This window comes from Tubulanus polymorphus, chromosome 8, assembly GCF_964204645.1.
Source record: "Tubulanus polymorphus chromosome 8, tnTubPoly1.2, whole genome shotgun sequence".
Taxonomy (NCBI): domain Eukaryota; kingdom Metazoa; phylum Nemertea; class Palaeonemertea; order Tubulaniformes; family Tubulanidae; genus Tubulanus; species Tubulanus polymorphus.
Genome location: NC_134032.1, coordinates 1,496,622 through 1,509,915, shown reverse-complemented (window position 1 = coordinate 1,509,915; position 13,294 = coordinate 1,496,622). Strand labels below are relative to the sequence as shown.

Genomic DNA, 13,294 nt, shown 5'->3' with positions numbered 1-13,294 from the left:
GAATCCGGGTGGAGAGGGTAGGAGTGAGGCGCTGAATCCGGGTAGATAGGGTAGGAGTGAGGCGCTGAATCCGGGTAGAGAGGGTAGGAGTGAGGCGCTGAATCCGGGTGGAGAGGGTAGGAGTGAGGCGCTGAATCCGGGTGGAGAGGGTAGGAGTGAGGCGCTGAATCCGGGTAGAGAGGGTAGGAGTGAGGCGCTGAATCCGGGTAGAGATGGGGGAGTGAGGCGCCGAGTGGTTCGAGTATTCATACCTCAAACCGTCGCAACAATAAATGCCGCGTAAAAACCATCAACAATTTACTGTTATCAATTTTACGGTCTGTCAAAATCCGGAAGCGCCTCGTTGTCATTTATCAGCTAACAAATCAAGACGACGCGGCGGATTGATACACCGAGCGGAAATCAGTAAGACGGCGGCGGATGAATCGACTGAGGAGACGGTGATACGGTAACCGATTGTCAATAATCCATACGCGACGATTTCGCTGTTATTTGGATATCTCGGTCGGGTTGTCGGGTTCTGAGGGGGGTTGTGAGGGGAGCTGTGAGGGGCTGTGAGGGGATTAATCGTTTGACAAATCGCTCGCTTCACTGGCGGCGAAAACAACCACAAGTCCTGTAGCTATTCGACCAGTCGCTCGACGTGTAACGAGCTCAAGATAAATCGACGCCAATGAATTTAGCTGTCGATTTTGGACGTATCTAAATTCTCGCGCGAACTCGTCAACTCGCCGTGGCGGAGCCGGTGGTATCGCCGAGGCGGAGAGAAGTCGATTTCATTAGATTTTTCTGTTCAGCCCCATCATTAATAGAAATGAATCACCAGTGTAAATGGTCTAGTGATCCGGATCACGAGCATTGACGCGCGTTTCAGCGATTCGTTTTGCCGTCACTTCTTTCTAGATGAATGTTTTGACAAATTGCTACCACGTGACACAACGACGATCGAAGTTACAGCGAAAGCGCGCCGAGACCGTGGCGCCGGGGACATATAGTATCGCTATAGGCACCTCGGGCCTTTTTTGATAACTAATTAAACGACGAATGACCGATGTGATCATTTTCGATGAAACGATTTTCGCTGATTTCCCTGAAAATTCGGTCGTTAGAAATGCGACGTCGTACAGATGTTAAGAGATAGGGTGACCGAGAGGTCGGTGTGTGACAGCAATGCAGCAGATGTTCCGTGACGTTACTCGCGTTAGAATCTAATCGATCGCAGCTATTTTATACAATTACAACAAATACACGTATTTAGTTAAAAAACATTCTCATCCAAATCGAAAAATAAAATCCCTTTTTCTGCTGAGATATTTTGTTGAGAATAGGCCACAGCGTATGTCCGCTACGGGTGCCAGAAGCGTAAGATATACCTTGCTTCAATACAATATAAAAATACTTCTTATGCAATAAGTTTTTACAGAATCTTATACAATATAAAAATACTTCTTATGCAATAAGTTTTTACAGAATCTTGGAGGAGTAACCAGGCTTAAACCTGCGAGACACGACCCCCCCCCCCCCCCCCCCCCCCGCTAATGGTGCAAGGACTGGTTGCAAGACACAAACATTCAAAAACCGTCGCTATAGTTTTTTAACAACAGAAAGTCTGTTATTATTGATGATAGTTTCAAATTCATACGCACAAAAAAAAAACATTAGATCCTAAATCATTCTTACTTTCGAGTCGAAAACCATTAGCTGTGACATAAAATCAATGACATTGAAATCAATAATTTAAAATGAATATCCGATTCCAATCGGCTCATAGTTTATCGTCTGTCCACGCGAAACATGCCGTTTCATAATGATAATCACAATCATCATTGAGAAGTGAATTTAAATGAGAAGGTTGAATAAGAGTGTACGCAAAACTATCGGGATCCTATATCAAACAGTGGATTGAAGTTGTGTAACTTTCATATTTCTGAACGTCATAAATTTTTATCACCCCAATCATCGATCGGTCGTGAACCTTCGTCTGATAAACTTCATGGTCTAGTTTAACTAGGTCTATAAGCTGCTACTCGGCTAGAGTTTGAAGAGCATGGAAAGTTTAAATTTAGACGAATTTTGGACACATTTCGATTCAGAGGTCAATCAGGGTTGATAAGTCGGAATGTGTGTTATGAAATTGTTCTATAATTGGGTTCAGTTTCCCGTCACTTGTTTGATACTATTGTTCAAGTTCATGTATGGGTGAATTATGAAATAAAGACGGGCGCAATGAAACGATGCGCTATATGGACGACAAGGTGTATTTGAATGTAATAACCAAAAATCCGCAACAAAGAAAAAATAAGATACAAACCCATTATATAGAAATTAAAATGATTTTAAAAACGTCAGGTGACGACGATCTCTATCGTAAGGTAAGGTATTCTATGTATTTCAGATTTTTTGAATAAATAAAAATTCTCGATTTTGAAATTGATTCAATTTGTAGATAGTGGGTTTTATTTTATATCATCCGTTCACCACGTTCGAGTGTGGTTCTAAGGATAAAAAGAAAGTGAGATTCGCGCCGTGGCCGAGTCTGGATACCATCAGGTTCGAATCCGTGCCTGGTAGGATGAGACGTGTAAATGGATATCATGGTACACGCACAGTTAATGGGCACACACAGTGGTTACAGCAGTGAGCGGAGAGACATATTTGACGATGTTTTGCCGGCGGGTCTGTGTTTTACCGCGGACATCCGAAATCGATCGATGAAACGATGTTTCGATAAACCGAACGAATCGCCACGAGCGAGCGGCGCATACTTCAAAGTTATTCGCGGTCAAATGACCCGCGGATTGTGCCGTGGATACTGACATCAAAGGGATCCCTCCTAGGGGGGTCCAAAATCGATCAGGTGCTAACCGATGAGGTTTACTGAAAAATCGTATTCGTTTTAGACCGATTAGTTGAGACCAGCCGCCGTCAAGAGACTCCAAATCAAATCGATATAAATCAATCAATCAATCAATCAATCAATCAATCAAATAGATAAGATTACCTGTTTAAAGATCAGAAACTGGCCTCAAACGAGCAAATAATGTCATAAGGGGAATTTTTTTTTCATATTTTGCCTTTTTTATCTGGTTCGATTCACGAATTATTGCGAACATTTTGACTTGAACTTAATAATGATAATAACGATAATAAAATCTATTTTTATACAGCGCTGAATCTCATAATGACTCGGAGCGCTTTACTGAAAAAAATATTCAACATTATACAGAACTTGTTCAAGGTTTAACACTAAAGCCCAACGCACACGGCAAAAAAATTTGTTTCGCCGAAACAGAAAACACCGAACTGAAAAACGTTTTTCGCGAGCAAAAAACGTTTTTCACGAGCAAAAAAAATTTTCTGAAAAACGTGTTTTCCGTTGCGGCGAAACAGATTTTTTGCCGTGTGCGTTGGGCTTTACACTAACTAATTTGAAGCTCCTCTCACTCCCCCACTCTCTTCCCACTCCCCCACTCTCCTCTCTCCCCCACTCTCCTCCCCCTCCCCCACACTCCTCTCACTGCTCCGTGGTACAAACCAAGATTTAAACGAGACAGCAAAATACGATTTTCAGTTGGTTCACGGAATAATGAATCCTGTCTGTACTGCGGGATTTACTAGGCTCAACAATACCGATTAATCATCACCTCTCCAGTCGCATTGAGCCGAACAGTCAGCGCGATCGCGACACGAGATCTCATTTCTATAGAAATCGACACGATTTTAACCAATCTTTACAAGATAGAAACCGCTCTTAGATAAACACGGTACGGTCTCCAACTACACTGTTTGATACATCAGATCAGATTCATCCTCAATACACATATCAATGGAACCTTAACTTTACAGACATTCACTAATAAGGAAGTTTCCGGTTTCTAGGCGCCATTTTGTGGCGGTCCCTCGAGCTCGCCATTGTTGCGATAATTTGCGCTCATTTTTCAAACATAAGTTTAGATTGAATGTCAAATAGCTCTGCAGTCCCTTTCTTGATTAACTTAATTTATACACCATTTTAAAGGAATTGAAATGCAGATATTTGCCGGTGATTCTTGGGTTTTTTGAACGCAACAATTGAGAGCAGTGACGTTTTGAAACCAATGATCGCTAGCGTGGACAACAAGCTTTTTGAGGGTCACTGATCTAACGCAGGGTCAACAGGTTGCAGTTTGTTCAGGAGTGGCGCAGGGTCAACGGGCTGCGGATTGACTGATGGTGAGGTGAGGTTTCGTCGGGGCGTACGTCATCGGCAATGAAGCGTAAATTGTTTTAAAAAAACATGTTAAGCAGTCGAGGGGTTTGCGCGCGGAGTGGAGCGGGCCTGGTAGCGATCGCATAAACATTACCTTAATGACTACGTTAACTGACAACAGTCACGAAACATGAACCGATGAATAATTCATCGCTACGCCCATCTAACAACCGGTGTAAGCCCCGTTCAGATCGCGTGCGCGCGAGGCTCAGCCGTTACCCTCATTCCCGGATACCGATACAAAAAAAAAAGCGAAGTTCGATCAAAAAGGTAATCAAACGGCGAATCGACGAAAACGGTAATCAAAAGTAGAATCGACGTCGATTATGTAAATGTCTATTGTTTAACGTCAAGTGATTTGAACTTTTCGCGAATTTGCACATTTGAAAATTCAATTCTTTTGACACAATCTAGGATATAAATCAAAATCGTAAACGCATATCACGGTTTGTTTCTGAATGCACATTCTCATCAAGTGAGGTTTGGTGCCTTGCTATTTTATAACTAGCCGCTTGTGTTCTATGTTACCATTGATAAAATACTATGGGTCCGTGTTGTAATCTAACAAGATGGCTCCTAAGGTTGATTTGAACAGGGAATGTAATGAAACTTCCCTGATTTGAATTAAAGGCCAATGAAACGGCTTTCTACCGAGTTTCTGTAATATTCCCTTCCGCTATCGGCTTAATTGGACGCGCGGCGAGTAATTCTTTGATTAATAAAGCTAATTAGCTAAAACAAAAGATAAGTAATCAACGCCAGACTTCGTTGCAGTCAGGGACGTGACACAATATGACCTGCAAGTCTCAACTAGAGTGGCGCTACCTGACGACGACCGAGAGAACCAAACACCGGGAAGTGTCGCCGCCGAGGACCTGAGAATTCATATAAATGTCGTAGTGTGAACGCGGCTTATGTATTTTTTATTTACTTTTCATTTCTCACTGATCTGTTGCTCACAACTGTCATATGATAATTGTTTATGACGTTCATCGTCGCTATTTAGCACATAACATGTTGCCGGTGACCAGTCTATCGGCTGTTTACCGCTGATATCAATACGCACTCAAATAGTTCTTCATTAAATTCTGCGTGATTAAACAACGTTACCTATTGGGGTCCATTATTCTCGATATATAAGTAGGTAAATAATGTATGTGAAAAAGTCAACAGTTTTTGCTGCGAGTTTGAAAAAGTCATCAGTTTTTGCTGCGAGTTTGAAAAAAGTCATCAGTTCTTGTTGCGAGTTTGAAAAAGTCATCAGTTCTCGTTGCGAGTGAAACTATTTCCAACTACACACAAACAGATGACGTTTTACGACCGTCTTCCAGTAGTAAGTCTAGTTATAATATGAGAAAACGTCTAATGATGTGCCGAAACAATTATTACGTAGTTTTGGATTCGATACGGATTTAAAGACACTGATTCCTCCGAGGCAGGTGCTCGATGTTCACCCTCCATTTCTCAATGTGACGTCACTGAACTAGGCGCTGACTGTGTGGAGACAGTGCAACGAGCCGAGCTCAACGCAAACACGGTGGCGACATATACGCGGTGGACGAGAGGATTTGGGTTCTGAGCTCGCGGGCAAATAACACACAAATAAAACCGGAGAGTGGATAGTGGATGCGCGGAGAAGCGAGGACAGTGTAAATACAGCAGCAGCATCAAGTCATCCAGCGATAATAATCGTCATATCAACTTTAATCAATCACCGTGGAAAGTAAAGATACGGGAAGAGAGATCAGCTGCTATAAGAAGAGCAGTGAGAGGAGAGAGGGTGAGAGGAGAGAGGGTGAGAGGAGAGAGGGTGAGAGGGGAGAGGGTGAGAGGAGAGAGGGTGAGAGGAGAGAGGGTGAGAGGAGAGAGAGTGAGAGGAGAGAGGGTGAGAGGAGAGAGGGTGAGAGGGGAGAGGGTGAGAGGAGAGAGGGTGAGAAGAGAGAGAGTGAGAGGAGAGAGGGTGAGAGGAGAGAGGAAGGGCAGTGAGAGGAGAGAGGGGGAAGAGCAGTGAGAGGAGAGAGGGAGAGAGGAGAGAGGGTAAGAGGAGAGAGGGTGAGAGGAGAGAGGGAGAGAGGAGAGAGGGTGAGAGGAGAGAGGGTGAGAGGAGAGAGGGTGAGAGGAGAGAGGGTGAGTGGAGAGAGAGAGAGGGCAGTGAGAGGAGAGAGGGAGAAGAGCAGTTACTATTTACACTATCTGTACCTGTGCGCGCACTGGCCAATCAACCGTTACATACACTTTCTTCTCGTGACGCGAAACTACTTAAAAATCAGGATTGGATACCGGACCCTGTACCGGACCGAAGAGACCAGATATAAGTTAGACAATGTCAAGGTTTTGTCTAAGTCCGACTTGGCAGCTGAAAATATCATGATACAGATATATCCTACTCGGTGAAGTCGGGTTTGACAAAATGAAAATCACCCCACGAAACGAAACCGTTATTTTCTCTCTGTCTTTTTTCGCATTTTCAATTCTTTTATTTCCGCTCCATCAGTCGTCTGAACGGCGTCACTAAATCCGATTAATTACAGTTAATCAGTCGTTACAAAATTTGTTTAACGAGGCGATAATTGGCGCGAGACTTTACGATAATCAGCGAGATTTGAATCTAAATTTTAATCGATTGAACTGAAATGTCACGAGATCGTCGTAGCAAATGTCGGAGCAGACCCGATTCGGTCTTGCTCATCAAATTTGACAACGTCTTCGTTTGAAATTTAGTTGTTGCGGGCTTTAATTCGTGCATGTATAATGAAGATTATGTGAAATCTAATTTTGACGAGTCTCCGCCGATGCGTAAAACGTCTGCGCGCGCATTAATCTCTTCTACTCAATTTAACTTCAATGTCGACTGTAATTGGAAACCTCCGACGCTGCTGCGGCAATCGAGGATTCCACTCGTGGCAGGCGAGGATCCGCCAGGTGTCGCTGGTGGTTACTCGGTCTTTCGCGTTCAATTTCTTATGCATTTCAATTAAATTGAATGAACTTTTCTTTTTTCGTACTTGTACATACAGATAAGATGGACCCTCACCGTGAGGCAAAATGATTCCTCACCGTGAGGCAGGATGACCCCTCACCGTGAGGCAAAATGACCCCTCACCGTGAGGCAGGATGACCCCTCACCGTGAGATAAGATGACCCCTCACCGTGAGGTAAGATGGCCCTCCACCGTGAGGTAAGATGGCCCTCCACCGTGAGGCAAGACGACCCCTCACCGTGTGGTAAGATGGCCCTCCCCCGCGAGGCAAGATGACCCCTCCCCCGCGAGGTAAGATGACCCCTCACCGTGAGGCAAGATGACCCCTCACCGTGAGATAAGATGACCCCTCCCCCCTCACCATGAGATAAGATGACCCCTCACCGTGAGGCAAGATGACCCCTCACCGTGGGATAAGATGACCCCCTCACCGTGAGGCAAGATGACCCCTCACCGTGAGGCAAGATAACCCCTCACCGTGAGGCAAGATGACCCCTCACCGTGAGGCAAGATTACCCTCACCGTGAGGCAAGATGACCCCTCACCGTGAGGCAAGACGACCCCTCACCCGTGAGGGAGGAATTCAACGATGAAGTCTAACATTCTGTGGAAGTCGACGGGAAGATGCTGAAGATGCTGAAGATGCGGATGAACTGATGATGTATAACGATATTTTAATGTTCGTCTGTTTATATTAGTAGTGATTAACGCAGCGTCCGCCATTACCATACGCATAATTAACTGCGTCATGAACTCTGAGTCAGAGGAGGCAGAGAATGAGAAGGTTAGAGGATGGAAAGGTGCGATGGAGAGGCGGAGAGAGACCGGGTGAGGTAGAGAGATGAATGAAGCGGGAAGATGTCTCTCACTCGGCGCGAGATTATTGCTTCTCGGCGAAATAAAATGTCATCATCCGGGTAACTCGACAAACTACCGGAAATTACCGACAAGTTTTCCGGCAGACTATCGATCGATCGACGAGTCAAAAAAAAACATACAAACAATATGACGAACACTGGTGAGCGCCAGTGCGGGATAAATCAGGACTCGAACCCATCGCAGACGAGCAGGGTATTTATTGCGTGAAGCGAAATTCCAGCACAATCTACCAGATTCGCTATGATCAAAATATTTTCTTACGAGACTGCTCCGTTTTACCGAACTGTTTGAAATATCTCGTACTAAAATGTTTGTAACTTGTGTGAAATTTAGCATCCGTTGATATGTACTTTTTATATAATTACTGTAATCATGAATTTATCATCGTTAAACCGCAAATTGTGACTAGGACATATTTGAGCCTATTATTTTATCAATCGACCTTGATTTCTACTTTTTAACTCAATTAAAAAGTATTTTTCTTTCAAATATTATGTTTATCGTACGAGATTCGTGCCACGGCTGGACTCTAGAGATTAACCCGAGTTTATCGCAATGCGTGATTTGCCTAATTTTTGGATTGTTAGACCGAAAAGAAATGGAGATCAGAATGAATTGAAAATGAACTGATTTTGATCGATTACGTCCGATATTTTTAGTGGCATACCCGCCGAGATTTAACAATGATTTGATCGTTGGAGATCTCAATGAGAGCTGCCATTTATGTAAAAGGATAGATAAAATGCTAGGCCAATGCCCTGAGAAAAGTATATAGTATTGTGTTGTTACTTCCTGTGCTAACATTCCGTAGATATGGGGAAAACCGGGACCTCCAAAGTGACGTCACTTAAACACACCCGGCCCGAAAGACAAACCGGCAAAATAACTATAGCCACTGGCAAAGTGGTTTACCAAACTAATCAACAGGGCCCAGTTCCACAGTTGTGAGTTAGAGTTAACTCTGAGTTAAAGTTAGTTCATTTTCAATGTGTTAACTCAGAGTCAAATTTCAATTCGGAATTGTGGAACTGGACCCAGGATAGTAAAGTATGAAGTTTTTAGACTCTTAGTCAGTAACCGACTGTCTGCTTATCTACTGTAGATGGAGGAGGAGTTTAAAACCTGAGACAGCAGTGGACGACCACTCACAATAGACCACCCCGGGCACACAGTCCTCAGACCAAACACGGAAGGCTCCAGGACACGCAGTCTGAAACTCTACAAAAAGTGGACATATGCGGCAACGAAATCCAAGCCGCAAACAACCTCAAGACAAGCAGAAGGACAACCAAAGCCGAAATGATTTCTTCCCTCTGTCGGCATCGCTACGAAATGAGAAATGTTTTATGTGTTCTAGTTGGTGCGCTGGGTCCCAATTTGAATATGGAAAATTTAATCAATGGCTTATGAGGTTCGAATCCCGAATATTTCTGCGATTAATGACATTTGTATCAGTGATAGGTTTGAAGGTTAAACGCCCACGCGTTCTGTGGGTGAAATTACGAAATATGACGAAACGAGTTTCATCGATGACTATAATAAAACCTGTCGAGGATGAAACGCGCGCGCGGTGACAGGAAGTGTACACACGTTGCGCAAAGGTCACGTCTCATGTCGCCTCGATGATGCCAATGACGACGATGATGAAACCGTCGCGATTATCACGCGGCATTTGAATGTTTGAAAGTGCGCGGAACGAATGATGGGTAATAACGGCCGTAACGGTCGGATCATTACGATTTCCTCTATTGAGTATGACCAGCGCAGCGCGCAGACGGCCGGTTTGTTTATGACGGTCAATCTATCATCAGACGTCCGCGGTGGACATCATCATTATTTATAAGCTGGATGAGTGATGGATGGCCGATTGTCGTATATTCCATCCGTAAATACGGATCACGCTCGAATAAAACCGACAAACAAACTTCAAACGAGAAGGACTTGTCCGCGCAGTCAGTCTCGTCGTGTCAGCTAGCTCTCGGTTCTTTATTGTTTGCAGGTCTTCTTGTGAAAGTGCAGTCGGTATCTGTTGTATTGACAGAGATACACTTGCACTCACACAAACACAGATCTCTACGTGGTTTGTATACCAGTATTAGAGTCAGCGACAATATTCCAGTATTGCTATTTGTCGCTCGGGTTTCACTTAGAATATGGGCAGATTATGTTAACTTCCAAACCTCGATGTATTAACGTCGTTTACCAGTTCAGACTGGAAGATTGTTTTACGCGAACGGCGGTTTAACCGAAATTTTTTAATTATGTATTTCGATCTAAAACAAAACTCACGTAAATTCGAGACCGATTTCCGATTTCAAACCCGATTCAATTCGATTCATTGTTTAAGTCACGGAAAAGCAGAACGATAAAATCACTGAACAATTTAGAAAATACAAATTCTCCACAAATAATGTAGCGCACGTTTCCAAACTGAAACCTCTGCTGCGATGCTGGGATTTGTAAGGGACACACCCAAGTGACACCGGTAGACTAATCTACTAATCTACATCGATTCAAATAAATTCGGACATTCATAAAAGTGACGGGCTTATTTTCCATTATCTCAACCCTTTAACTACGAGTTCCACAAAGTGCGGTCCGCAAAGAATTCGGCCTGCTGGTACCGTTTCAATTCGAACTGCTGAAATATATAGTGATTTTGTGAGTGATAACAAGACTGGCCACTTACCGCTCCGTTTCGATAAGCTTTGTTTAAACGATTCACTCAACTTTTCATTCTGCAAAGAAATAAAAATATTCGGAAATTCAAAAAAGGACAAAAATACGGCATCGGGTTAGAATCAGAAAGTGCCACGATATACCAAGATCATTGACTGTTGGAGATCTATATCTATTGATGGGCAGGGTTATGAACCAGGGACTCAAGGAGTCTTACAGGGGATGGTGATTAGTGGAAGGGAGATACACGAGTTTGTACCTGAGCAAAGTGACTCATCGTTCAAAGTTCAACAACATGTTTCCATCCCATACAAACATGAGTTTGATGATTTTAAGATTGATCATTTTCTAAGCATGGAACAAGCATTGTTTAAGTTATTTTTTTAACTGATTTATCTTTTCTTAAACTCAGTTCCTTTTTTTCAATGAACTTGAGCAAAAGAAGACTTCGTCGGCATTCATTCAATACAGTGTTAACCAATAGTTCATTCTGACCGCACATTTCAAAAACTTCAGGGGCCAGTTGCTCAAAAGTTGGTTAAAGATAACCGGTCGTTAAATAACATAGTAACAATGAAATTTCAATTGTCACCATATCGACTATCCACTGGTTAACTCTAACCAACTTTTGAGCAACCGTCCCCTGGAATTTACTCAACAAATTTAGCGAAATAACCACAAAAACTGGTTACAGACAATGTAATGATAGATTATAGGTCAAAACCTGCGCAACAAAATACAATATATTAAATGTTCTCCCAACACACCATAGATACGCATAGATACAACGACTATAATTATTGCGATCATTTGACGGTTACTTCGTCAACGTTGTCGTCAAGTAACGTACGGCACCGACGGGGCGCATTAACGCTACGCAACGCTGATTACGTTGTCGACGTTCATCTCCGTCAAGTCATCAACATCTCGCAAATTGACGTCAAATCTCGCGAGATTTCACTTGTTCTCGTGTTTATTGAGTTAGAAAATTTTAAATTGAGACATTGCCCGTATATATATGCGCATATCATGAATATTTGAAGGGCGCAGAAGGCAGCTACGCGTTCACTGTTGAGTCGACGCCATTGTGGACTAGGTCTCTAATATTCACTTTACAGGATCCATCACTCCATGACTATCTATACAAACAAGAATCTGTGATTTATTGATTTATGTCACAGCTGTCCTGGCGCAAACTTGATTAACATAAGTCGGCATGGTAAGACGTTATAGGATGGTTTTTGCAGCGCCAAGCGGTCGTGTTCAGGGCATCCTCCTTTTTTGGTACCACGGCTTTTAGCACGAGAATATCCTTTCAATTATATTATACTTATTTTATAAGTATAAAAATCTTGTACATGATATTGATGAATAGGCATTCATATCAGTTACCGGGATTCAGATGTCTAAAAGTACAACGCGCGACATCCAAAAGTCATCGAGAATGACAATGTCGTTTAAAAGTTGAAAGTATTGAAAATGAGATGGTCGCCGTTAGTAACTAATTGTTTTGTTGCTCAATTGTTGACGTCATTGAGAATGAGACAGCGTTGTTAGATTTGACCGAAACGTTTAAATCATTTAGTAGTGACGAGGCTGTCATTATAGTAACTCATCATAATTTACTGAATCATTGGAGTCGTTTTTCCCACGAAAAGACTACTGTCTGTCACACATGCTCTTCGTGCGACGTTTTGGTCCGTAATTTCGTTAATAATCGGTTGATCTGTAAATATTATGCATCAATTTGTTCAGTAAGGAATTTGCATTCAGAAATAAATCATGAACTGGCATAAATTTGTTTGTGTTTTCTTCTATCAGCGATAGTTTACCTAGCATACGCTCGCGTAATGCTGAAAAACGGCTTTTATGGCCCGTCACGTGGCGCCACCTACTGTATTTTGATATGCTAATGAGCAGGTGATGACGTCACTGTAACGTTTCCGAGCGTCCGCGGAGCGGATTTTTCAGCATTACGCGAGCGTATGCTGAGTAAACTATCGCTCATAAATGAAAACAAAAACAACTTTAGTAAAAATTGTTGTTTATTTCTGAATGCAAATTCCACACTGAACAAATTGATGCGTAATGAAGGTAGATAAACCGATTATTAACGAAATTACGGACCAAAACGTCGCACGGAGAGCAAGTGTGACAGACAGTAGTTGTATTTGCCTACTGCTTAGCACGTTTGCCTAGTAAGTGCGAGACCCGGGTTCGATCCTCGGTCAGTGCCATAATCACTTAGTAACGTATCAACATTTTAATGGGAACCGTTATGAGATCTGTAACAAGATAATGAAACATTTTACTTCCTGATAATATGTTTTGCTAATAGCGAACTGCAACATGTATATATAATGATAATAATTAGGCTAGCGGTAATCGGCTTGTGAAAACTGTGGTGGTGAATGTGTCATCATTATCCGCGCGCTCCGTCAACCGACCCGGTTCGGTTAAATATAGACAACTTGGGCCCCACTCGAGTCGTGGGAACTTTATCAGAC

At 42.8% G+C, this 13,294-nt stretch overlaps 1 protein-coding gene across 6 annotated transcripts in view; it reads right to left on the bottom strand.

Moving 5' to 3' along the window:
* The window catches only part of LOC141909629 (glycine receptor subunit alpha-2-like), a 141,892-nt gene that overhangs the window by 55,855 nt on the left and 72,743 nt on the right, over positions 1-13,294 (bottom strand). For all 6 annotated transcript variants that reach the window (XM_074800144.1, XM_074800149.1, XM_074800150.1 and 3 more), the window contains exon 2: positions 10,798-10,846. The gene's annotated coding sequence lies outside the window, so the exon portion shown is untranslated. The remainder of the gene's footprint in view (positions 1-10,797; positions 10,847-13,294) is intronic.